We start from the raw sequence: 22,568 nt of genomic DNA on the forward strand, positions 1-22,568 counted from the left end.
CACTGCTGCCCTGCCAGGGGGCCCTGCCACCCTGGGGAGCTGACCTTGACCCCACCTGGCCCCCTACGTCCCAGCTTGGGGGCTCACAAAGAGAGAGGAGGGAAGAGAAAAATCGCAGAGATTTGTCTTGTCTCGGGCTGACAGCGGAGCGAGTGATTGCCAGGCCCGCTTGGCAGTTTTTAATCATTTTATCTCTGTTCTCGGCTCTCCGGGGAGACAGCCAGTGCTTAGCAGTCTGCTCAGAAAGACCTCGGGGCGCGTGGCGCAGCGGCGGCTCCGAGCTCCCATTATTAGCTGTGCTCTTCGGAGCGCGCTCCGATCTCTCCCGGGGGAGCCGGTGAAAAATTAACACGGGCCGGCGGCGCGGGCGCCCGATGTAACTGTAATTACTCCATTGATATTCCTCACACAATAGTGCTGTCATCAGTCATTTACATAAACTTTCTCTCGCAAAGACGGGCGGAGGTGCCTAATCCTATTGGGTGCTTCCACTGCATGCATTATACATGGCAGCGGGGCTCCTAGGTGAGGAGGGAGGGGAGGGAAGGGAGGGGAAGAGGTGGGAAGGAGAACTGGAGAGGAAAGGAATGGGGGGGGGGGGGGACAAGGAAAGGAGCTTAGGGATGAGCAGGGGGCCAGCTGGGTGGGGCAAGGGACCAGAGCCAGCAGCTACCCTGCATAGAGTGAGATACCCATGGGCTGGGGTTGCACTGAATGGGGGCCAGCCTGCCCCTCCATCATTGTCATCATCGTCCTGGGGCAGGTGAGCCTGATGCCTGATCCTTGCGGGGGGGTGGGGGGTGGGGGGGTGGGTTGTGGGGTGGGCAGGGGCCTCCAACAAAGCCTTGCCCCCCTCCCCCTGCTTAGGGACCATTCCTGGCCCCTTTACCGGCCCACCAGGCCAGGCCCTAGCCCCACCGGGCATCTGGTCTCTGGCTGGAGGCTCTTCAGCTGTTAAGGAGTTAAAACCTCCCTGGAAATTACCCCCGTAATGACCTAATTAAAGACTTCAGGGCCACCTACTCCAGGGTGAAAGCTAATAACACCCGCCCAACAATAATAACCCAGTGGAGCCCCCCTGTTATTGCGGCAGCCTTGTCCCCCCCCCCCCCATTCCCACCACCGTTGCCTGACCCTCTCCTCTGGTCCTGCCTATGCAAGCTGTCGGTGGCTGGGGAGGGCCAGAGACTGAGCCCCCAGCTGGGCAGAGAAGGGCTCAGGATGGGACCAAGGGGAGAGGCCTGGGATAGTCAAATTTCCGTTGCTGAATATTTAATGAAGCCTGCACGGTTTATTTGGTTGGCCTGTCGATTTTTATTCCTCTGTCAATAGCTTCTCATATGTGGGGCTGTGATGATCTTTAGCAGGGCCTCTCCAGGGACGGCTGCCACTAAATGCAATTATGGATTTTATACCTCAATGTGTTTGATATTTCCACTGATCTAATTTGCAGCCTGGTAGTTTATTGTTTGGCATTTTAATGGCGTTCAAATGCTATGGGAAATTTGATTTCTTTTTATAATTCCTCCTTAACGCAGTTAATGTGGGTGGTGGGATGGCCCAGATTTTAGAACCCAACATATAGAAAGAAGAAGGGAGGAAAAAGAACACACCCTTGTACAAATTTAAGGAGATGTCCATTGAAGGGAGATCTTCCTCTGAGCTGTGGAGCCCAGGTGCCTGCCTTCCCGCCTCCGGGTTGGGGTAGGAGCTAGGGCCGAGGTGTGAGGAAGCTGATTGTGGGAGCCAGGGCACTAGGCAGAGAAGCCAGCAGACAGTCCTTTCCTCCCACAGTCTTGAGCTCTGTGGCCTGTAGGCCTTGTCACAGGACGTCTTCAAGTGGCTTTTAGGTCACTGCCCTGTCCTGTTTTGAGCAGCTGCAGAATCAGGGAGGCCAGCATTTGCACTGCCACTGGGTTTCGTTGCCTGCATCTGAGGGCAGGGGCCACATCAGTTTTGGGCCTTTGAGACTGGGGGTGACATGCCTGTCATCTGTGACGAGTCCTTGTGGGGCCTCCGCCACATTCACCAAATGTGTCCACTCTCAGGTCGGGGATGTCCCCACTGCTCCTCTGCCTGTACCTCTCCTGCCCTTTCTGGCCTACTTGGAAAGCCTAAGTGTGGGGGCATGACCAGGACAGGCCGTGGCTGCTCTGTATCCCAGACCTGGATTTCTAGAGGCTGTGCTGGTGCATTTCTAGGCTAGACTAGAGCAGAGAGGGAGCCAAAGTCCACAGAGCAAGGTGGAGGTCCCCCACCTCCTTAGGGCAGCTCCGCTGAGCTGGGCCACCTTCTTCCCTGAGCGTGGAAGAACAGGCCAGGCGGCCAATTGGGAGTGGTCTCCACCCTTGGTTAGCAGGGTGGGGACACAGGGGACACTTGGAGAGCCTGCTCTCGGGACCTGCCCGCCCACGGCAAGACAGTTTGGGCCCAACTACCAGCAGTTGTTGTGGATTTTCTAGAACATCTTCTGGGGAGAGGAGTCCGGAAAGACTCAGGAAACTCTTCCAAGTCGCCTACCTGGAAGTGAGCGGGGAAAATGGTTTAAGGCAGGCAGACTGGACCCCGCTGTCCTGAACCCCAGGGCTCCCCCAGACAGCCTGGCGTGGGGTGCAAGAGGGAGCTCCTCTTCAGGCCTTCCGGGGAGGGTCTGTCCAGGCTCCCCAGGGCCTACAGGCGCCGAGTTCTGGTTTGGAAGTTCGCCCCTCCTGAACACAATGGAGCCTGGAGTCCAGGACTCTGGGGATGCAGAAGTAATTCAAAGTGCCCTTTGCTGGACGCTCACCCTGAGCTCGGCAGCATGCTAAACGCCTTGTACACATTATCTTGTTGCATCGTCAGGAAGCATAGGTACATCATCATCCCTGTGTCACAGACTGAGGCTCTGAGAGTTTCACAACAGGTGCCTCGGGTCATGGCTAACGGAGGGCCAGGCCTTGAATGACGGTGTTTATAGCTTCAGAGGCCCTGCTCTTAACCGTGGTGCCTGACAGTATGGTCTTCCCAGGGCGGGACTGGGCTTGCCTGCCCAGGGAGAGACAGTCAATCCTGAGCTGGGACACCCTCTCCTTCCCTTGCCCTCCCCTTCCTCAGTGTCATTGGCCCCAGCTTCTGTCCCCGGGCCAGTCCACCACATAACCTACCAGGCTGCTGGCTTACCGACAGTGGCTGGCTTCTGTTTTGAAGGGAATTTTGCATCTTTTGGAAAGGAATGGCCAGCCTTTCCATCTTCTGGGGGATTCTCACCCCACCATGTTTCCCAGGTTTCTGCTGTGTCCAATCCACTTTCCACATGGCTGCTGTTCTCAGGACCTGTCCCAGCAGCTCCTTACCGACTCAAATATGAGTAGTTGTGGTAACGGCTCACGCTCCCAGGCCAGGCCACTTGACACACATGCTCTCACAACTCCATGAGGTAGGGAGCTTGGCCGTCCCCGTTTTCCAGATGTGGAAGCTGAGACTCGGTGCACACATTCCTGCTAGGGTCATAGTGACACTCAAAGCTTCCCCTTGACATTCCCCCACAACTAGAACAGTTGTATTACCCCTCATGCCACCTAATGCCATGGCAGTTTATGTTCATATGTGTGTCCCCAGCCAGCCCAGAGGGCCCGACAGTGCAGGGACTACGACTGTCCTGCTCATAGTCTGTCTCCTGCTGCAACGGGGCCTGGAACACCCTGGATCCCAGAAAGACTATTGAACAAATGAGTGCATGAGTGAGTGAAGCCCCAAAGGCCATGCTCAGACCTCTCCTCACAGCCATTCTAAGATCTTCTGGCACCTTCAGGAGAGATGCCAGTCTGGATGCCAGGTGCCAAGGTTGTTCACGGCTTTCTTCCCACATACCCCTCAGGCCCCATCCCCAGATGCCCGGTTCTCACTCCCAATTCTCACTTTCCCTGGACACTCAACTCTCATTCTTGCCTCTATGCCCCTGTCCACACGTTCCCCTCCACCGAGAAAGAATAGCTTTCCCTCCCCTTTGTCAGAAAAACTGTGCTCATCCTGTAAGACCCAGCTCTGTGGTCATCCCCCTGGAAACCTCTGCCATTGCCCTGCCCCGTAAGTGGGGAGCATAACCCCTACTCCTGGACTGTTGACCTCTGCAGGGCCCGCCCTGCCTCCTCCAGGTACTCCCCATATGCCCCAGCCCTCATCACACTGATTTGTTACCATCCCCACCACTGCCCTGGCAATACTTTGAGGCGAGGCTATCCCATTATAGACAGATGCTGGGGTGGATCTGTTGAATGGGTGAATGAGTGAAAGAAGGAAACGAGGAGAATACTTCTCTTGGTCCTCTCAGGTAACTCCCCTGTCCATCCTGAAAGTTGGAGACAAATTGGTCTTTTGCTTACTCAGAAACTCCCTCCCTGGGGTGGAAGGGACAATGGAGTGAAACCATGGTCCCAAGTGTGGACGGGCCACTGTCAACAGGTGATGGATAGGCAGCCCCCTCCGGCGGCCTCACCCTGTCCTGAGAACTGTCTGGGTGTTAAGTGTTCCTCCCACCACCCCCCCCCCATTCCTCCCACCCACAATCAGCAGTGAAATCAGACCTGAGTAATCTGATGTTCCACTTAGGAAAGAAAACAGGATCCCCCAGCCTGGGAGGAGGAGGAGGCGGCCATGGTGGGCAGGGGACAGCCTGCTAACATCAGCATCAGCCATCAGGGGCCTGATAAGATCTTCACAGCTTGTTATCCTGGGTCAGGCTGACTTGCGTGCATGGCTGGGGGAAGCTCTCCAGGTAGCTGGGTCTGCTCTCTGTAACCTCCCTGTGGAGAGGTGAGGGGCTGTGTGTACATGTATAGACAGCTGCAGGAGGGACTTTTGTCCCAAGGCCTCTGTCTGCCCCCAGGAGCACCAACTTTCAATCCTTGAGCCTTCTCCTACATGTCCCAATAGAGCTCAGGAGAACGGATAATGTGGGCAGTACAGCGGGGCCACGCAGACCTGGGATTAGCCTGCACCTCGCTCAGTCCCTTGCCTGCTGTGTGCCCTTGGGCAAGTCACATACCCTCTCTGAACCTCAGTTGCCTACTCTGTAAGTGGGGAGCATAACCCCTACTCCTGGAGTGTTGACAAGGTTTAGTGACATCTCATTTGTCCCTAACACAGCTGGGCAGCTCAGCAAATTAGGTGACTGTGTTATTCACTGTCCAAACCAGGATGGTTTCAGAGTGAAAGGGGATGTTATTAATAATTAGTCTGGGACCACAGGTATAAACCAGGACTGTCCAAGGCATCCTGGGATCTACAGTCACCTGTCTGCAGGTCATGAACAGGTATGACAAGGCGTGTCATGGGTGCCCTGTTATCTTTCCACAGTGCTTGTTGGTAGACAACGGCTTCTGGGGCCTTAAAAAGGGATTGACCAGGAACAATACAGTGTAACATTTATGGAGCACTTTCGCTGCACACCAGGCACCTTGTTTCCTCGTGGAATTGTACAATAGCTTTTACACCCACTTCACAGATGAGGACCCAGGCTCACAGGGGACAGGGGACTTGCCAAGATCTCACAACCGGGAAGGGGCAGAACTGAGGCCCGAAAGCAGGAGATGTACCTGCTGGACCACACTGCCCACTTCCCCACCAGAGCAGGTCAGGCCTTCTGTCCCAGCCAGCCGTACAGAGGAGAGGAGGCCAGGTGGGAGCCACCTCCCTGCCAGCTAACCGGGCTGCTGGCTCTTGGGCATTCAGGCCCTGGGCCTTTGGTGTCCTGCATCCCACCAGCAGGCCATCTGCAGAGTTGGTCTCCCAGGATGGAGAGTCTCCCCGATCAGCTCAGCAGCTGTCAGTATTAAAGAATGAGATGGGGAGAGAAATCCATAAACTGCGGTTTTGAAAAACCTGTTTGTTGGGTGAGCTATTGATTGACTGGAAGGCTTCTCCCAAATCACCATTTAAGCTTAATGGCCAACAGAGGATTGGGAGGTCAGGCACAGAAAAGGGAGAGGGAAAATGTCACACACACACACACCACCTCCAGCCTATTGCCCTCCCAGAATAACTTGCTTGGGCCTCCCATGGCAGTCCCCTCCCCTTCCCTGGGAGCACTGCCCCTGCAGCCTTAGGACAATTCTTTGGGGATCAGCTGTTCCCTAAATCTGAAGCTCCCAGTCTCCACCTCCTGCATGGTGAGATTGTGGTCTGAAATGCAGTGTGGTGCCCTTGAAGAAGCGGTGGGGGGAGGTCAGCAGCCTTGCTCCCCCAGCAGAACGGAGCCGATCGCTTACCCTGCCACTTCCTAGCCATGGCAGCTTGGGCCAGTGACTGCCTCTCCCTGAGCTTAACTCTGCAAAAGGGGCCTTCGAAACACTTTGCAGGGTTCGAGGAGACTCAGATTTCCGCTTGGCTGGTCTTGACACAGAGAAGTTCGGGATGCTCCTTTCTGAGTCAGGTGCGGATGGAGACGGGCATGTTTCACTTGGGATTCTCTGGAGCAAGACAGGCCCTCTCAGCGATTATGCCGAGTTCCTCAGAATCCCTGCCAAGAGCTGACAGGCTCCGGGGGGCCCTGAGGGCTTCTCCTGCCCTCCCAGCCCGCCTGCTGTCAGTCTTACCCCAGAGAGGCCCTCTGCTCCCCTCTCCCACCTGGTCTCAGCAGCAGCAGGCGTCCTACGTCTCTGCGTTCTTCCAGCTCCTCATTCGTGTTCATCTGGCTGGGGTGCCTGTACCCCGTGGGAGGTCACCGGTGAGGAGCCTTCCTTAGACCAGGAAGCCCACTTCTCAAATAGACCTCCTTCCACCACATCAAGTGGGGCCCTTTCCCCAGAACTCTGCACTTGACTCTCAGCAGATCCTTCTTGACACCTCCTCTTGGTCAGTCAGTCCTGGGGAAGGGCACAGGGAGGGTTCACACCTGGACCCCGCCCTTACTGAGCACTCAGTCTGATAGGGGAGACAGATACGGACACCAGCCATGCCAAACCCAGGGTGATCCCTACTGTGCTTGAGGGACGTCCTCGGGCCAGGCAGGGAGCAGAACCACCTCTAACTCAGCCCTCCCGACAGGGTGCGTGGCTTGGCAAGCTGAGCATGGACTGAATTTCAACCTACTTACCCCTCTGAGAAGCATCTTGTTCAGTGAAAAATCTACACAACCATATAGGGCAGCCTGGAAGGAGGCAAGATCCATGGAGGAGAAGACAATTAGAAGACTGACTTAGAGTGACCCTCTAAGTCAGAGATGGTGCTCACAAGGCTGCAGGTGGGAGATCCGTCCTGCGGGGGCCCGTGAGCACACGAGGAAGGAGAGAGGGCCGGGGATGATGTCACTGGAGAATGACTCTAAGCAGCGCTAGAAAGGAAGTGGGCCTTGTCCTCAGAATTCCCAGATGCCATGTTTAAGAGTTTTGAGGCGACGCTAGTGTCCAAAGGGACAGAGGGGCTTTCAGCAAGGGAGCAATGGCACCCAGCTGCTGCTTGGAGGGTCGGTTGGTGGGGAGAAGCTGATGAGGGAGGAGGTTTAGGGAAACAGCCCCACTGTACTCTGGGATGGAAGACCAGTGAAGGTAGTGCCTGCCCCGGCTTGTTCAGCATGCTTAGTACAGTACCAGGTGCCCAATAGACGCTCAATACATAGTTCCTGAGTTGATTATTAACCCGGGGTGGGGGGGGGGCGGGAAGGTTAGAATTTTGGCTCAGTTCTCCTCATTTGAGACCCGGGATCCGTGGCTTCTTAACCAGGGGCAAAACATTGGGCTAAACTCGGTTCTTCCTTTTGAGAAGAGAAAGAGACCCTCAGGTTGCTCCCCTGTGACATGGGGTAATGCCCCAGAGTAGAATGTGAATGACAAAAGGAATGTCTGAGTGCCTAGAAAAGCAGGAAGGTGTGCTGATCCCTCTTACCTTGTTTCTCCATCTACCTCACCCTTTCCATCCACCCATCCACTTATCTAGCCATCCGTTGGTCCACCCACTCATTTATCCACCCGTCCATCTGTTCATCTACTCATCCATCCACCCATCCATCCGTCTCTCTACCACCTATCCATCTAACCCATCTGTCCTTCATTTGCCCATCCATTTATCCACCCATCCATCTGATCAACCACCCACCCATCGTCACCAGGGTCTACTCCATACCAGACCCCGTGTCAGACAAATGAAGACATAACAGTGAAACATACAGATGTAGCCTGCCCTCGTGGGCTCACAGCGCAGGAGACAGACAAGTAGTCAGATATCCAGGTGCAGCACACTTCACTCCAGTGACACCAGGGCCAGTTTGTACATCTGTGAGACAAGCCCCTGGGTTCCATTTCTGGGAGATGAGCAGAGTCTAGCTCTTAGAGACAGTGTTCCCGGAACCAGACTCTTGGTCCAGTTCACATGTCTTTCTTGAGCTTCTCCCATGCCAGACCCTGTTCTAGTGTTGGGCCACTGAGGCAAGGTCCTTGCCCTGGACCGGGGAGGGGTTGTGGGGGGGGGGCAGGGGCAGGGTGTGGCTCACATTGTGTGCTGGCTTTAGAGTTGCTGAGGTGAACTGAGCAAAGTCATGGCCTAAAAGGAAGGGAGGGAAGAGATACAGTCAGAACTTGATATGTGCCCTAAACACTCTAGCGTCAAGGTTCAGGAGTTTGCTAAAAGGAAGGACTAATACATTTTGCTTTGGTGGATCAGGGAAGGTCTTCTTTAGGTAAGAGGCAACAAATAAACTCACTATTTTAAATAAATATCCTTTTCTTATTATTACCAATGCAATACATGCTAGGAAAATTCAGATCATATAGAATATAAAATGTATAAACAAAAATGGGAGGGGCCCCTGGGTGGCTCAGTTGGGTAGGCAACCAACTTTGGCTCAGGTCATGATCTCGCTGCTTATCGGCTTGAGCCCCGCGTCAGGCTCTGTGCTGACAGCTCAGAGCGTGGAGCCTGCTTCAGGTTCTGTGTCTCCCTCTCTTTCTCTGCCTCTTCCTTACTCACGCTCTGTCTCAAAAATAAACATAAAAATTTTTTTTTGATGGGAAATAATTTCCTCCCCCTCCCCCAACCAGGACCAGTCTCTGGAGATAGACTCCTGAAGAAGGTGGGATACATCCCTGCAGACATTGTTCTACACATTTACTTTCTGTTCCATGCGCATAACTTTTGTATAGAACAGGATGATGCTGCACAGGCCATTTGGCGACTTGTAGTTCCAGGGCAGTGCCCTTCATGTCAGCGCGTCAGCTGGCCCAGTTCCCGAGCGATGGACAGGGGTGGGGGTGGGGGGTTGACCTGATTTTGAGCATCACACCTACTTCCACGGTGAACAGCCTTGCACAACGGCTTTGCACACACGTGCAAGAACTGGGTTAGGATGAGGATTGGGAGCCCGCTGGATGGACCTGAGGGGAAAGGCACTGGCAGAAGACAGCAGATGCGAATGCCCAGCCTCTGCCTGGGAATGGTCAGTGGCTCCGGGCGGCCCTTGTGGGAAGGCACGCTGTGGGGAGGCTCACAGCTCTAGGGGGAGGGGGAAAAGGCAGCTCTCCAGCATGTGGCCCTGACTCTATGTGGTACGCCTTTATATTTTTTCAGCACGTTGTGAAATTCATAACACTCAGTAATGACTTCCTCACTGTAGTGGGGAAAGAGAAGGAAAGAAAAAAAAAAAAAAGGTCTCTGAAGAAAAATGAACCCTGGCGGGCGTGGACTCCATTTGTAACAATATGGAAATTGATTGTTGAGTCGGAGGAATATTTTGTAGTTTGCTTAGCTGTGCTCGGCACTAATAGCAGGGAACATTAGTGAACCCAGGGAATGAGTTATGGGCACATTAAGGAGGCCTCGAGGCAGGTTCCCAGCCCCTTGGGTCTGCCTGCCAGGGGCACAAGCCCCTTCCTGCCCTGGGAGAACCCGGCTGGGCTGGAGCCCTGCAGCTGGAGGAAAACACAGGTGCCATCCTGGCAGAGTGGTGGTGGGGGCAGGACTAGGGTTCGGATCTCAACCCCTCCCACTTGCTGTGCTGTGTTACCTTGGGCAGGTGACTTGGCCTCTCTCAGTCTTAGCTTTCTCATCTGTACAAGGGTGCTAACCATCCCTTGCCTAGGGAGTGTGGAAATACTGGAAGAAAGAACGAATATAAAGCAAGGAGCACAGGGGTCGGCACAGTGGTGACTCAGCAAGCCAGAGGGATAGGTGAACACACAGACACCTGAGTGGATGGATGGTGGCTGGAATCGGGCAGATGGATGCTGGGCTACCAGTTGGAGGCATTAGGAATGAGTAACAGGCTGCCCAGGACAATAAGGGTCACCAGGACTGAGGAGGCCGCCACTGTAGGAACCCCAAATTGGGGCCAAGTAACTGGGTGGAGGGAGGCGATGATTCCAGCCCTGTGGACACATGAGCAGCTTCCAGACTCAGAGCTCCCCCTGGATGGGGCATCAACTGCTGTACGTCTTGACTTGGCCGCTGCAAGGGCTCTGCTGACCTGAAGTCCTGGTCCTCACCCATCCAGATCCCTGGTTCTTACTTGGTGAGAAGCACCCATCATCCTCCTGGGTGTTTAGGTCAGATTCCTGATGCCTGTCACTCCCTCACCTCCTACCTACATCCTGGCCGTTTGACCCCTTGACTGACACTCAAATCTTGTGTCCCCTTCTTTCTGTACCTTCAGCCATCCCCCAGCCCAGGCCTTCCCATCCTTCCCCTGAACAACTGCAAGGGCATCTTCTCAGCCTCCCTGCCTGCCAGCCACCACTACACCCTAAAGTCAGAGTGCACTTCTTAACATTTATTTATTTTTGAGACAGAGAGAGACAGAGCATGAACAGGGGAGGGGCAGAGAGAGAGGGAGACACAGAATCTGAAGCAGGCTCCAGGCTCTGAGTGGTCAGCACAGAGCCCGACGCGGGGCTCGAACTCACGGACCGTGAGATCATGACCCGAGCCGAAGTCGGCTGCTTAACCGACAGAGCCACCCAGGTGCCCCTAGAGTGCACTTCTTAAAATGTCAATCTGACCTCGTCACTTTCTTGCTTAAAAGCTTTCCATGCTCGGGGCGCCTGAGTGGCTCAGTCAGTTAAGCATCCTACTCTTGATTTCGGCTCAGGTCATGATCTCACAGTTTCGTGACTTGGAGCCCCACATCTGGCTCTGTGCTGACCCTGCAGAACCTGCTTGGGACTCTCTCTCTCTGCCCCTCCCCTGCTCACACTCTTCTGTCTCTGAAAATAAATAAATAAACTTAAAAAAAAAAAAAAAAAAGCCTTCCATGCTCTTCAGCACCCTTCCAGGAATCCAAGACCTTCTAGGAGCTTCCCAGAGGCAGCTCCCTTACTGAATTCCCTGCGTCTTCAAAGCCTCCCCGCCTCGTGTATGCTCTAGCACCAGAGTTCTCAAACCCAAGCAGCCACTGGAATCTCTAGAGGGCTTATTAAACTACAGATTGCTACTTCCACTTGCCCAGAGTAAACCTGGGGTAGGGCCTGAGAATCTGCATTTCTAGGAAGACATCTGGTTGATGCTGAAGCCACTATTCTGGGGAACCTCACCTTGAGAACCATTATTCTAAGCACACAAAATGTCTTACTGTTCTCAAACATCAGTTTTATCCCTGTCTCCAAAGCTTTGCACCTGCTGTATCTGCTAAGAATGTGTTCTTCCTTTCTTTTCTCAACCTGGTGAACTCCTGTTCATTGTCTCCCCGTATCCCCAGGCGGTGGCTCACCAGGAGCCCCTCTGTTACAGTGCCCTTTTGTCCCTGTTGGTTCTGCACAGGTGAGAACTCTTGTGTGACCACCTCCGAGTCTCCATGCCCAGCCACGGAAGGCTGCTCAGGCAAGCCTCAGAGGGCTTTCTGCCCTGCCCAAGTGTCTGGGCAGCTTGTCCTGGCCCATCAAGCATGGGGTCTGACTGCCAGGGGCATGGGCCGTTTGTAGGGATGCAGACTCGGTCAGCCTTCCTGGAGGCCAGAGGGAGCGGAGGCCTCTGGGAAGACAAGAGCAGGGCAGCTCTGAGCGGTCAGCTGAAAGACAGGCGGGGCTCCGAGGGGGCAGCTGGGTGTTTTGTTTTAATCACGAGTGAGATGCTGACGTGGGCCTCCCTGGGGATGACGAGGGGGAGACCAGCCCCACGGGCGGTGGAGGCGTTTCTGCAAACAGTGAGGAAAGCCCAAGTCAGCAGCGGCTGGGGGGCGGGGGGCAGCGGTCCTGGAAAGAGAACATTCCTTATGCCAGGACAGGCGGTGGAGAGAGCCCCGTGATGGCCCCGCGGCCTCCTTTCTGGCTGTCCGCTCTCAGGCCTGGCCCCGCACGCCCTGCGCTGCCCTTCTTCGGGGCCAGGGCCTCGCAGGAAGCCCCGTTAGGAGTCGCCGTGCAGCTGGAAGTTGTTGGCCACAGCAAAACTTCCAGCGCATCCTTTCCGTGGGTGCCCTGGGCGGCCCTCGGCAGGCCGGGGAAACTGCTCGCCATACCTATTTTAAACACCAGTGTAATGGTTTATGGCCCATAGAGGGATAATTACGGAGTGCAGAACCCGGCTTTTATGGCCCCTCCTCCCCGGGGCGCACTTAGAGAACAGTATGTGTCATGTAGCCAATTTAGATAATGATTCTGATAAAGATAAACGGAATTGTTTATTATAAGTAATTGGGTCTGCTAAGGCCCAGATGAGGCAGTGATGGGGAAAGATGCAGTTGGATGTGGGGATGTGGGGACAGGGGCCTGCATGGGGCTCCAGGGTGGAGATGGGCTTCCCTCTCACTCTGCGTGTTCGTCTCTCTCCCCTCTCCCTCACCTCCCTCACCTCCCTCTCTTCTCTGGGGCTGAATGGATCCTCCTCCGTCTGCTCCTGGGCATAAATAAATCATGGGGTTTTCTGTCGAGTCAGCTGAGTGGGGGGAGGCACCTGGAAGGAGGGCCGGGAGGAGCTGGAGGGGGTTCCGACCCGCACTAGGCTCCAGGGCGGCCTGGCCTGTCGGCTACAGACCCCATGCAGGTCTCTAGACCCCTGAGGGCTGCTGTCCTCCTGGCAGGCAGCTGGCAGGTGCAAGGCGGGGGCAGGGTGCAGGGAACTGGGGCAGCCTAGAGCTGAGATGCAGAGCTCTCTCAAGGGGGGAGACGGTGGTGGCCTCCTGTTGGGGGTCTTTGTGAAGGATAAACAAAACGAAGGCCCTCTGAGCCCACCCCCACCCCACAACACACACACCTGAGACCTCTAATTATGCCTCAGCCCCAGGCAGGGCCGTGGGAACGCTGCCCCTTTAACCTACCCGCCTGACCCCTCTCCCCCAGGTCCCAGGTCCCTCTCCTGAGGCCTCCTGGGTCTCAGCGCCTGGCTCTTCAGGGAGGAAAGGAATCCTGAAGACCTGGATTCTGCAATATAGAGGGATCAGAGATTAGAACCTCTGAAAATAGGACCCAGGTCATCAGGGTCTGGGGATGAGGATCCCCAGAAGCCAAGCCCTGAGCTGGGGGTTTAACAAGCAGGGACGTGCACTCACAGATCCAATAAACCAATGCCCTTGAGGGGGATGGGGACCTACAAGCCGGAATCTTAGATGGAGTTTCCGACATACTGGTTCAAATGGGAGCCTCACAATCAAGGTTTGTGCTTAGGTCATCCCACAGAATAGGGGAATCCTATAAATTGGGGTTCTCGAGCTAGGTGGCCCTACATGCCAGGGCTATTGAGACGAAAAACCACAAGCCAGGGTGCCTGAGGTGGGAGGGGGAGGTCCCTTAGGTAGATACCCCATGAGGCTCAGGGATCTTTGAGGCAGGGTCCCCACAACAGAGGCCCCCCAGTGGCCCATCAGACCCAGGTGTAGGGGCCCCAGCTTGCTGCCTGCGGCTGCAGCTCCCCCGGGTTGAAACTCAAACCGGAGGAGCGGCCTGTCACTGTGCCTGTGATCCGCGGCATGATTGAAAGGGGGCGCGGTGGGGCGGGGCGGGGTGCAGGCCCCCAGGCAGCCCCTCTGCGTGGCGCAGCAGCACAGCAGGAGTCTGAGGAGGAGAAAAAGCGGGGATTTTCTCTTTCTTCCCTGCCTGCTTATCTGATCGCAGCAGAGGGAAGGGCTCCGGTTCAAAGGCAGTGTCCTTATCAGCTGGGATTTGTTTGGGGCGTGATAGCTGCACCTGGCGGGGAAGCCTTCCTGCAGGTGGGGGGCGGGGGAGGCAGCCAGGGCAGGTCTGGGGCTCCAGATCTGTTGGTGTGCACACATCTTTACTCACATCCATGGCCTGTGTGCCGTGTGTGTCTGTCCACATGCATCTCTTACACATGCACGACTCTGTGCTTTTGGGTGGGCACAAAACAGACATGCTCTGTGCAGGGGACAAGAGGAAGGGGCCCAGACCTGGCCTGGTGATGCTGGTCCCTGAATCCAGCACTTCCCTGTGGGAACAAGGGTGTCACAGGTCACTCGTGGGTATAGCAGGGACAGGGGAGGAGAGAGGGACATGATGCTGAGGTGTGGCCCTGGTGATGTCAATAGGGAAGAAAGAACCCTTGGGAGAGGCCAAATCGGGTGAGCAGGGCTGGTCCAGCCCAGGGCCGGGCAAGCTGAAGAGGGATACCAGCTAGAGGGCCAGGGACAGAGCCATGGGGCCTGGCTCTTTTTGTTCTAGGAGTTGACTTAGCTTGAAACCCTCCCCCCCACCCCAAACCCATGCTCCTCTGCACTGTTTTTTCAAGTACGTGTTTCTTAATTAAACTTTTTTTTTTTTTTTTAAAGAGAGAGTGCACGCGTGTGCAAGCAGGGGAGAGGGGCAGAGAGAGAATCTCAGCAGGCTCTTTGCTCAGTGTGGAGCCCGACTTGAGGCTCAGTCCCATGACCCTGAGATCATGACGTGAGCCAAAATCAAGAATCAGACTCTCAACTAACTGAGCCACCCAGGCACCCCTAATCTTTTTATTTTGAGATAATAATAGATTCATGTGCGATCGTAAGGGAAAATACAAAAAGATCCCCCTGTACCTTTTACCCAGTTTCTCCCAGTGGAAATGTCTTGTATGGACTATAGTATGATATCACAATTAGGACATTGACATCAATCCAATGCACCCATCTCATGCAGATTTCTTCCGCTTTACACATATGCATTCATGTTTCTGTGTGTGCCTGGAGGTCTGTGTGATTTTATCTCAGGTAGGTTCCTGTATCCACCACCACAGATGTGATACCGAACAGTTAGTTCTCTCACAAAGATTCCTCCTGTTGTGCTGTTATAGCCACACCCCTCTCCCCCTCACTCCCCATCCCTAACCCCCTGGGTTTTTTGTTTTAATTTTAGTGAATGGCACCTCTATCTGCCAGGCTCCCAAGCTGAAAATCCCACCTCTATTTCTCGCCCACATGCATCAAGTCTTCAATGCCTGGCCATTCACCTACCGAATCAGTTCTGGAACTCTCTCCTCTCTACCCGCCCATCACTGCCCTGGCTCATGTGTCCATTTTACCTGGGCTCTCCCCTTCCAGGCCTGGCCCGGCCAACCCACCCAGGGTTGAGAAGGTGCTGGAACCTTCTCAAATGCAGCATTAGCCACATCACTGCAGACCCCAGATGTCTCCCAGCTCCAGTGTTAAGAGAGGGACACACTGTAAGCTCTGCCGTGCCCACCTCCTCAGCCTCCACCTGCTTCCACTCTGCGTTCCAGCCATTCTATGCTACGTGCCGGCCCTGGGATGTGTCCCCGCTGCTGGCGTGCAGCACGCACCCCTGCCTCTTTCTCTTGGGTAATTCCTGCCCCTCTTGCCAGTCTCAGCTGGACTACAATATCCAGGGAGCCTTCCCCAACACTCTGTCTGCATTTGCCGCCCCTTGGCTGGGCTCCCACAGCCCACCGTGCTTCCCCCATCCCAGCCCCGATCCCATGTATTGTCATGGTCTGTTTACTCGCTAGTCTTCCCCAGAGACAGCAAATAACTCGAAGGCAGGGGCTGTGTCTGGTTCAGCACTGTGAGCCTTGTGTCTACATGGCAGGGAGTAGGCGCCCAAATCCAGTTTGCATGAATGATGAACACATGGGTGGGCGGGCGCTAGGTACGCAGGTTGGCCTGGTGTAGCCACTTGGGGTGGAGACAGCCAGTCAGGGGTTAAGGCCAGTGGAGGAAGAGATTTCCTTCGTTCTTACCAAACTGCAGCCACACGTCCCAGAATAGAGCCTTCCCCCTGTGACCTCTGCCTTCTCCCCTGTGACCTGAGTGCCAAAGGCGGAGCAGCTGACTCTAGAGAAGGAAATAAAGGAACAACTATTGAGTGCCTTCTGAATGCGAGGCCTAGAGCTTGCCACAGGGAACAGGGTGGGCCAATGGGAAGAGTAGGGACACTTGTGACACAATGCTGCTTTTGGCAGGTGTGTGACCTTGGACAAGTCCCTTTACCCTGTGAAATGGGGAGGTGATGACCGTGTCTTCCACGTGCATTTCCTAAGAGGAGACAGGGAAGCAGGAGGTGTGAGAGTCGTAAAACCATGCTTTTGTTGTGGGATAATTCACTTGGGGGGAGGCCCTCAAAGGTGCCCTGGCTGGGGGCTGAAGCCAGGAAGGCCTGCTGGCTCTGCCTTTCAGCTCTCCTGTGGCAGTGCCCTTGGATGAGAACATCTAAGTGCCCTCCCTGTGCAAGAGAGTGGGGACAAGCCCAATGGGTGAGGCTGAGGGAGCCGGCCAGAGCGCGAGAAGTTGGGGGTCCTGCCCAGCACAGAGTTGCTCTCTCCCAAGAGGGAAGACAGGCAGGCAGACGGAAAGGGGAGCCAGATTGACTGGCACCCCCAGGTGGAATCCTGGCTCTGCCTCCTGCCTGCTGAGAAGCTCCCCACAGCATAAGCATAGGCAGCCAGAGGTCTTTGCTGTTTTGTTTACCCATGTATCTTGGGCAGAGCAGTATTTGGCACACAGTTGCTGCCCAAGAAATATTTGTTGAATGACCCAATCAACCTTGGACAGGTCCTTTCGCTACTTAAGCCTCAGTTGGAAATGGGAGTATAATGTTGTTGTGTTGTTTTAGCTATAATTCACGTAACAAAACGTCATGTAAAATTCACTGTTTCAAAGTGTACGGTCCATTGGTTTTTAGCATATTCCCAAGGTGGAATGCCGCTGTTTTGGTCATTGAAAGTGACAGTGTGGGGCAAGCGATTCTCAAAGGGACTGGCTCACGCTGCTCGGGGGATGGTGATGTGTTCGCCGTGTATGGTATGTACCTGGTACTTCCCGAAAGGGCATTAGCAGCTCCCAAGATTCTTCAAATAAAAACAGTGGGTCAAATTTGTGGCGAGTACAGGGGTAGTAAATCAAGTACCCAAGCTGACATCTTACCAGAATGGGGATTAAAAGCTCTGAGCATCCCAGCAGCCAAGACAGAAGAGGAAATAGGACAGAGCAGAAAATTCCCATTGTCTGGCCACAGAAGGCTGTTGACTACGGCAGCAGAGATTTTTTTTTTTCCTCCTGTTACCAGATTCATTTTTTGCAGGTGTCTTATGTGAGGAATGGGAAATGGACGGGTGTCCAATCCCAAACCCTTGCGTGGTGCCTGCCCATCAGAGGCTCTCATTAAACCTTTCCATGAAGTCAAATAGTGTATCATCAACAGAGGCTGCATCCCCTAGCTCATGGTTTCAAAAAGACAAGGACGAAGGGCTCAGAAGCAGCTCGGAGAAGGCATTTCTAGGGTAATATGCCAAGGAAGGAAGGATGTGATGCTCCAGGGAACTTGAGGGACACAGGAGCAGGTAGAACTTGGGAGCCCAACAGGAGGGAGGTGGCACATTGCTGCTGTCCGTCCCTCAGGTCTCTGTGCCTTCGTCTGGTTAGAACTGAGCTCTAGTGAGAGTCTGCACCACAGTGAGATGGCAGTGTTGTTCAGTCCAGGCGCTCTTGACCTGGCCCAGGTCATCCTTTCCTGGTGGCAGGGGCCGGTGGGGATGGGGGGGGCTGGCCTACGCACTGAGAACATCTCAGCCTCTACCTACAAATGCCACCAGCACCACACCTGCAGTCATGACACTCAAAAATGCCTTCAGATACTGCGGAAATTCCCTGGGCAGGGAGGGGGGTAGTAGGGGGATTGCAGAATCTGCAGAATCATCCCTGGATGAGAACCAGTGCACTGGGGGAACACCAGGTATTCTGATGTTACACTTAGCGTAGCCATATTTGGAGATGTTGTGCACCAATACCCCCAGACTGCCCTCCATCCTGGAGCCAGCATTTGCCCATCACCCAGTGAAAGGAGGAATCCCGTTCTTCTGAGTTGGCACTGGCACCTCCCAGCCACTCACCTGGCCCATTTGCTACCTTGTAAGCAACATGCATGTATTTTTCTCAGTGTCTTATTACATTTTATTCTGAGCTCTTAAAAAAGTAAAGCAAGTGGGAAATCGACAGGATAAAGGCTCTAGAATGAAAGAGGTTTCTCACAGAGGTAGGCATCGCCAGCTTGACAAAGTGGACATGTGACCGTCTCTGGGAAGGAGAATAAGGGAATTGGAGAGCATGAACATGGTAGTGCACAGAAAGCACCAGAGAGCATTTTTAAAAACTGGGAAGGTGTTTTCTGTGACCCACAAAATACACAGAACAGGCAAAGTGCACTTGGGAATCTGAGCATACTTTTAGTTCTCTGCAAACAGAACTCCGCTTACAACGTGTAAGTTGCTACCCAAAAGTGACTTATTTCCAGGTTCACCTTATGCATAGAAGCAGGGCTGCCCACCTGCACTGGGAGTAGGGGAGAGGGCAAGACCCATGGGCTTTGGACCCCAGAGGCCTCAGAGGGAGGATGGCAGGGCATCCTCACTGCAGAGACCTTGCCACCTCTACAGGGACATGGATAGTCTTGGCAGCTCCTGGGCTGGAGGTTTTAAAGTGGGACGATCTTGATGCTTTTGTCCATTCAATTCAGGAAGCAAATAGTGACGATGTGCTGTGTGCCAGCCACCATATCGGGCGTGGAACATACAAAGATGAGTAAGGGAACCCCAGGGAGCTCCCAGTTTGGTGAGGGCACCTAAGACTGTTTGTGTATTATTGTTCAGGTTGTTCACTGCACAAGGGCACCCAGCCAAGAAAGTGAGTAGGAGACTGAAATCCGTCTTGTACTTTGTTCACTTGGTACAGAGCTATGTCTAGCCAGAAGAAGGGGTGCTGTCTTCATTTAGCATCAAGGGCCAGCATGGGCTAGCAGTCTGGTGAGGGGATGAACAAGGGGCCGTGGGGCTTCGCTTGGGGGAAGTAGCAGTAATATGGGAGAAATCTTCTCAAAAGAGGGGCTAAGGAACATGATAGCCAAGTTGGAGATTCCTGGATGTGGAGGACAGAGAGGGAACTCTCAAGGAGGCATGAATAAGGACACGGTGTTTGGGGAGAGTGGTGGCTGGGTTGTAGGCACTGGGGGAAGGTTAAGAGATGAGGCCAGCGGGGCAGGAGAGGTTGAGCCTGCAAAGGGTGCTAAATGCCAGGTTTGGAGTTTGGGGGAAGAGAGTCAGGAAGGGCCCACAGCCAGGGAGGGACCTGTCAGCTCGAGATCTTTGGCCAGAGCACAGGGAGTGGGCTGGAAGCAAGCCAGTCTTTCAGTTTGGGCTGCTCCCTCCCCCAGGCAGCCAGGCCTCCAGGGGTCTGGGGGCACCCCACCTTCTGACCCTCTGCCCTCCCTGCCGCCTGCCAGCCCCTCCCTCTGGTCCACATTCCCACCTCCTGATTAGATTTGGGAAGGTCTAATTAGATATAATTCATTATCCTCAAAAATGAGATCAGAAATCAGGAGCTCTCCTCAGAAGAAGGTGGCCTCGCCCCTCATCCATCATGCCTCTAAGTAACCAATTTAAAGTCAGGCGGACGCACACGGCAGCATTATTACCTTGTCATAAATAGTTAGGAGAAGGCCCCCGAACGAGGCAGCTTTATAAATGGTTTTTATCACATTAGTTTGCAGTTATTTGTCATCCACTTTGCTTGAGATAAATGCAGAACAAATAATCAAATTATCAAGCCAAAACCTTGGAAAGTCATTTGCATTAATTGCAGCAGGAGAGGCCAGGCATCCCAAACCAGAGAGCCCCTTTCCCATCTCAGGTCTAGTTTGGTGGGTGAGGAGGACTTCTTGGTGGAGGCAGGAAGTCTGTACTGGGGGCTAAAGACATTCAAAAGCCTCACCATGGGATGGGCCAGGCCAGACCTGGGGCTAGGGTGCAGGATGAGGAAGACCTTTCCCGGGGCTAAGAGGCTGTGCTTTTCCAGGGCCGGGGCCAGCATGTTTGGGGGTGGGTTTGCTAGGGCCTCATGTACACACAGATACACATAAAGGCAGACAGACACACAGAGATCATGCAAACACATGCACACACACACACACACACACAGGCACACTACTTCCTCTGTTGCTGGGAGCTGGTGCCTTTTGTCTGGCTCCAGAAGGGCCCTGTCACAGGCCTGAATGGACCCCCTGCCCCACAGAGCATGACAGCTTCAGGCAACTCATGCCCCAGGCTTGTCTGGTTCCTGTCCTGGCCACCAGTGCTGGGCAGGTGGTGAGGAGGGTCCTGGGCCTGGGCGGAACGTGTCCAGGGGCGCCCACTGACCCCCCCCTCCTCCCAGCTGGGCCCGGAAGCCTCCTTCCAGCAGCCATTCAGTAGAGAATGACAATTTCACGCCACCCCCAGGAGGCCCTCCTGTGTCCCAGCTGGGCCAGGGTTGGGCCAGCCCTGCAGGCGCTTACCACCCCCATCCCCCCTCACCCAGCAGGGCTGGCCCCGGGCTCATCCAGCCTCCTCCGCATTCAGGTCAGGGCAGGGACTCTGCTCCGTCTCCTGGCTGTGGACACTGGCCTGGTTTCAGAGATTGTCCCGTATGTCTACACTGACCTTAGAGGTTGCCTGGTGTGGCCAGGGGCTATTTATATTGGCTGCAGAGGTTATCCTGTGTGGGGTCGTCTATGCTAGCTTCAGAGGCTGTCCTTTGTGTGTCTACACTATTCTTAGAGGTTGTCCTGGTGTGGCCAAGGCAATATAAGCTTTCTGTGGTCAGTGAAAGTGCTCTTGGCATTGCCCGAGAAGTAATTTCTGAGGCCAGCGTAATAGTGTAGCAATTAGTGAGGACATTGGAGACAGGTGGCCTGAGTCAAACCCCAGCTTGACCACCGAGACTTTGGGCAAGTTATGTAACCTCTCTGTACCTCAGTTTTCTCATCTGGAAGCTAGGGGTGGGGACAATAGCTACCTTCACACAACGCTGTGAAGGGTAACTGAGGTGGTAGGGGCAAAGTACAGGTGTCAAAGCCTAGAACACACTAAGAGCCGTAGAAGCGCTCGAATACAGTGGGTCAGCTTGCTTGCAGGGCTGCAGTGAGACTTTTTGGGTGATGATCCCTTAATTGTATCTGTCTGTCCCTTCCTTCATCTAACACCGTTGTTCCCGAGCACCTGTACCCGAGCCAGCCCCAGGCCGTGGCTACTGTGGTCCTTTGCATGGACTGAGGACACAAACGGCGAAACGGACAGTGTCAGGGCCTTTGTCACAATGAGGGACATGCGCAGGCAGCTGCTGGAGAGTCAGAGCCAGAGTGCTTAACCCACAGAAGGTGGCCCCAGAACAGCAAGATCTTCGATCTGGGATGGGAAAGGGGTAGCCTGGGGAAGAAGAGTGGAAGAACTTCTGCACACAGACCCTCTGAGGCCATTATAGATACCCTGACACAGTGGTGGACACCCCACGCAGGGCCACCCCTGAAGCCAGTGTGGACATCCCATGCAAGGTGATCTGAGGCCAGTGTGGACACCCCATGCAGAGTGACCTCTGAAGCCGGTGTGCACACCCTGATGCAGGGCGACCTCTGGGGCCAGTGTGGACACCCGGTTGCAGCAGTGCCTTCAAGGCCCCATTGGTCCCTCACCAGGAACTGCAGTCGGGCCAGGGTAGGTTCCTGGGCAGGGCAGGCAGACCTCCCCAGGGCAGCTGCACGGCATGGTGGGCGGAGGGCTGGCGAGAGCGGGGGGCACTGAAGCTGAGCCGAAGCACATGGTTGCTGTCTGTTTATTGGGCAGCGGAGCAGGTTTAATGGGCCAGCCCGAGGCCATGGAGAGGCTCAGCGGAGCCGTAGATGAGGGAGGCCCCTCCCACACCTCCCAACTGCTGCAGCTCAGCTGGGCAAGCCAGGAGCCTGGGGCTCTGTGGGGCCTGGTGGGGTCCCCGCCTGCTGCTCCCCGCCCACCAGCCTGCGGTGGGGCCATGGCCTGGCATCGGGCAGGCACCTGGAAATGCCAGGCCCTGGTGGAAGGGCTGGGCCTGCCCCTCACTGTCCTCGGAGCCCCCAGGGGTCCCTGCAAGGTGTGGCCGCCACAGTGGGAAGGGAGGACACCTGGCCAGGCATGACCTTTGCCCCAGCCCGGGCTGGCTGCAGCTCACCCCCCCCACCCCGCCCAGTGGCCCCCACAGCCCCCGGCCGCCTCAATCAGTCATCTCCCCACCCTCCGAACAGCTGGTGCTTCCAGGGAAATTACCTAATGAATCAACAATGCGGGGATTGTGGAGGCGGAATGGCTCCGGAGTGGGCCTTTCTCCCAGCGCTGGGCCCACCGGGCACAGAGGGCACCTGCGGAGCAGCAGAGCCCCCTGCCCCCTCCTCCTC

General features: G+C 55.0%; 1 protein-coding gene and 1 long non-coding RNA gene across 3 annotated transcripts in view; one reads left to right on the plus strand and one right to left on the minus strand.

The window, feature by feature from the left end:
• Positions 1 to 22,568, plus strand: part of LMX1B (LIM homeobox transcription factor 1 beta) — a 79,784-nt gene that overhangs the window by 24,803 nt on the left and 32,413 nt on the right. The gene's annotated exons all lie outside the window — the stretch shown is intronic.
• Positions 5,459 to 8,404, minus strand: LOC122233214. The gene is made up of 5 exons (XR_006210732.1): positions 8,142 to 8,404; positions 7,073 to 7,126; positions 6,604 to 6,842; positions 6,246 to 6,446; positions 5,459 to 5,800 (listed from the first exon to the last, which is right to left on the minus strand). It is a non-coding gene; the product is annotated as an uncharacterized LOC122233214 (long non-coding RNA).

Source organism: Panthera tigris, chromosome D4 (assembly GCF_018350195.1).
Source record: "Panthera tigris isolate Pti1 chromosome D4, P.tigris_Pti1_mat1.1, whole genome shotgun sequence".
NCBI classification, from domain to species: Eukaryota; Metazoa; Chordata; class Mammalia; order Carnivora; family Felidae; genus Panthera; species Panthera tigris.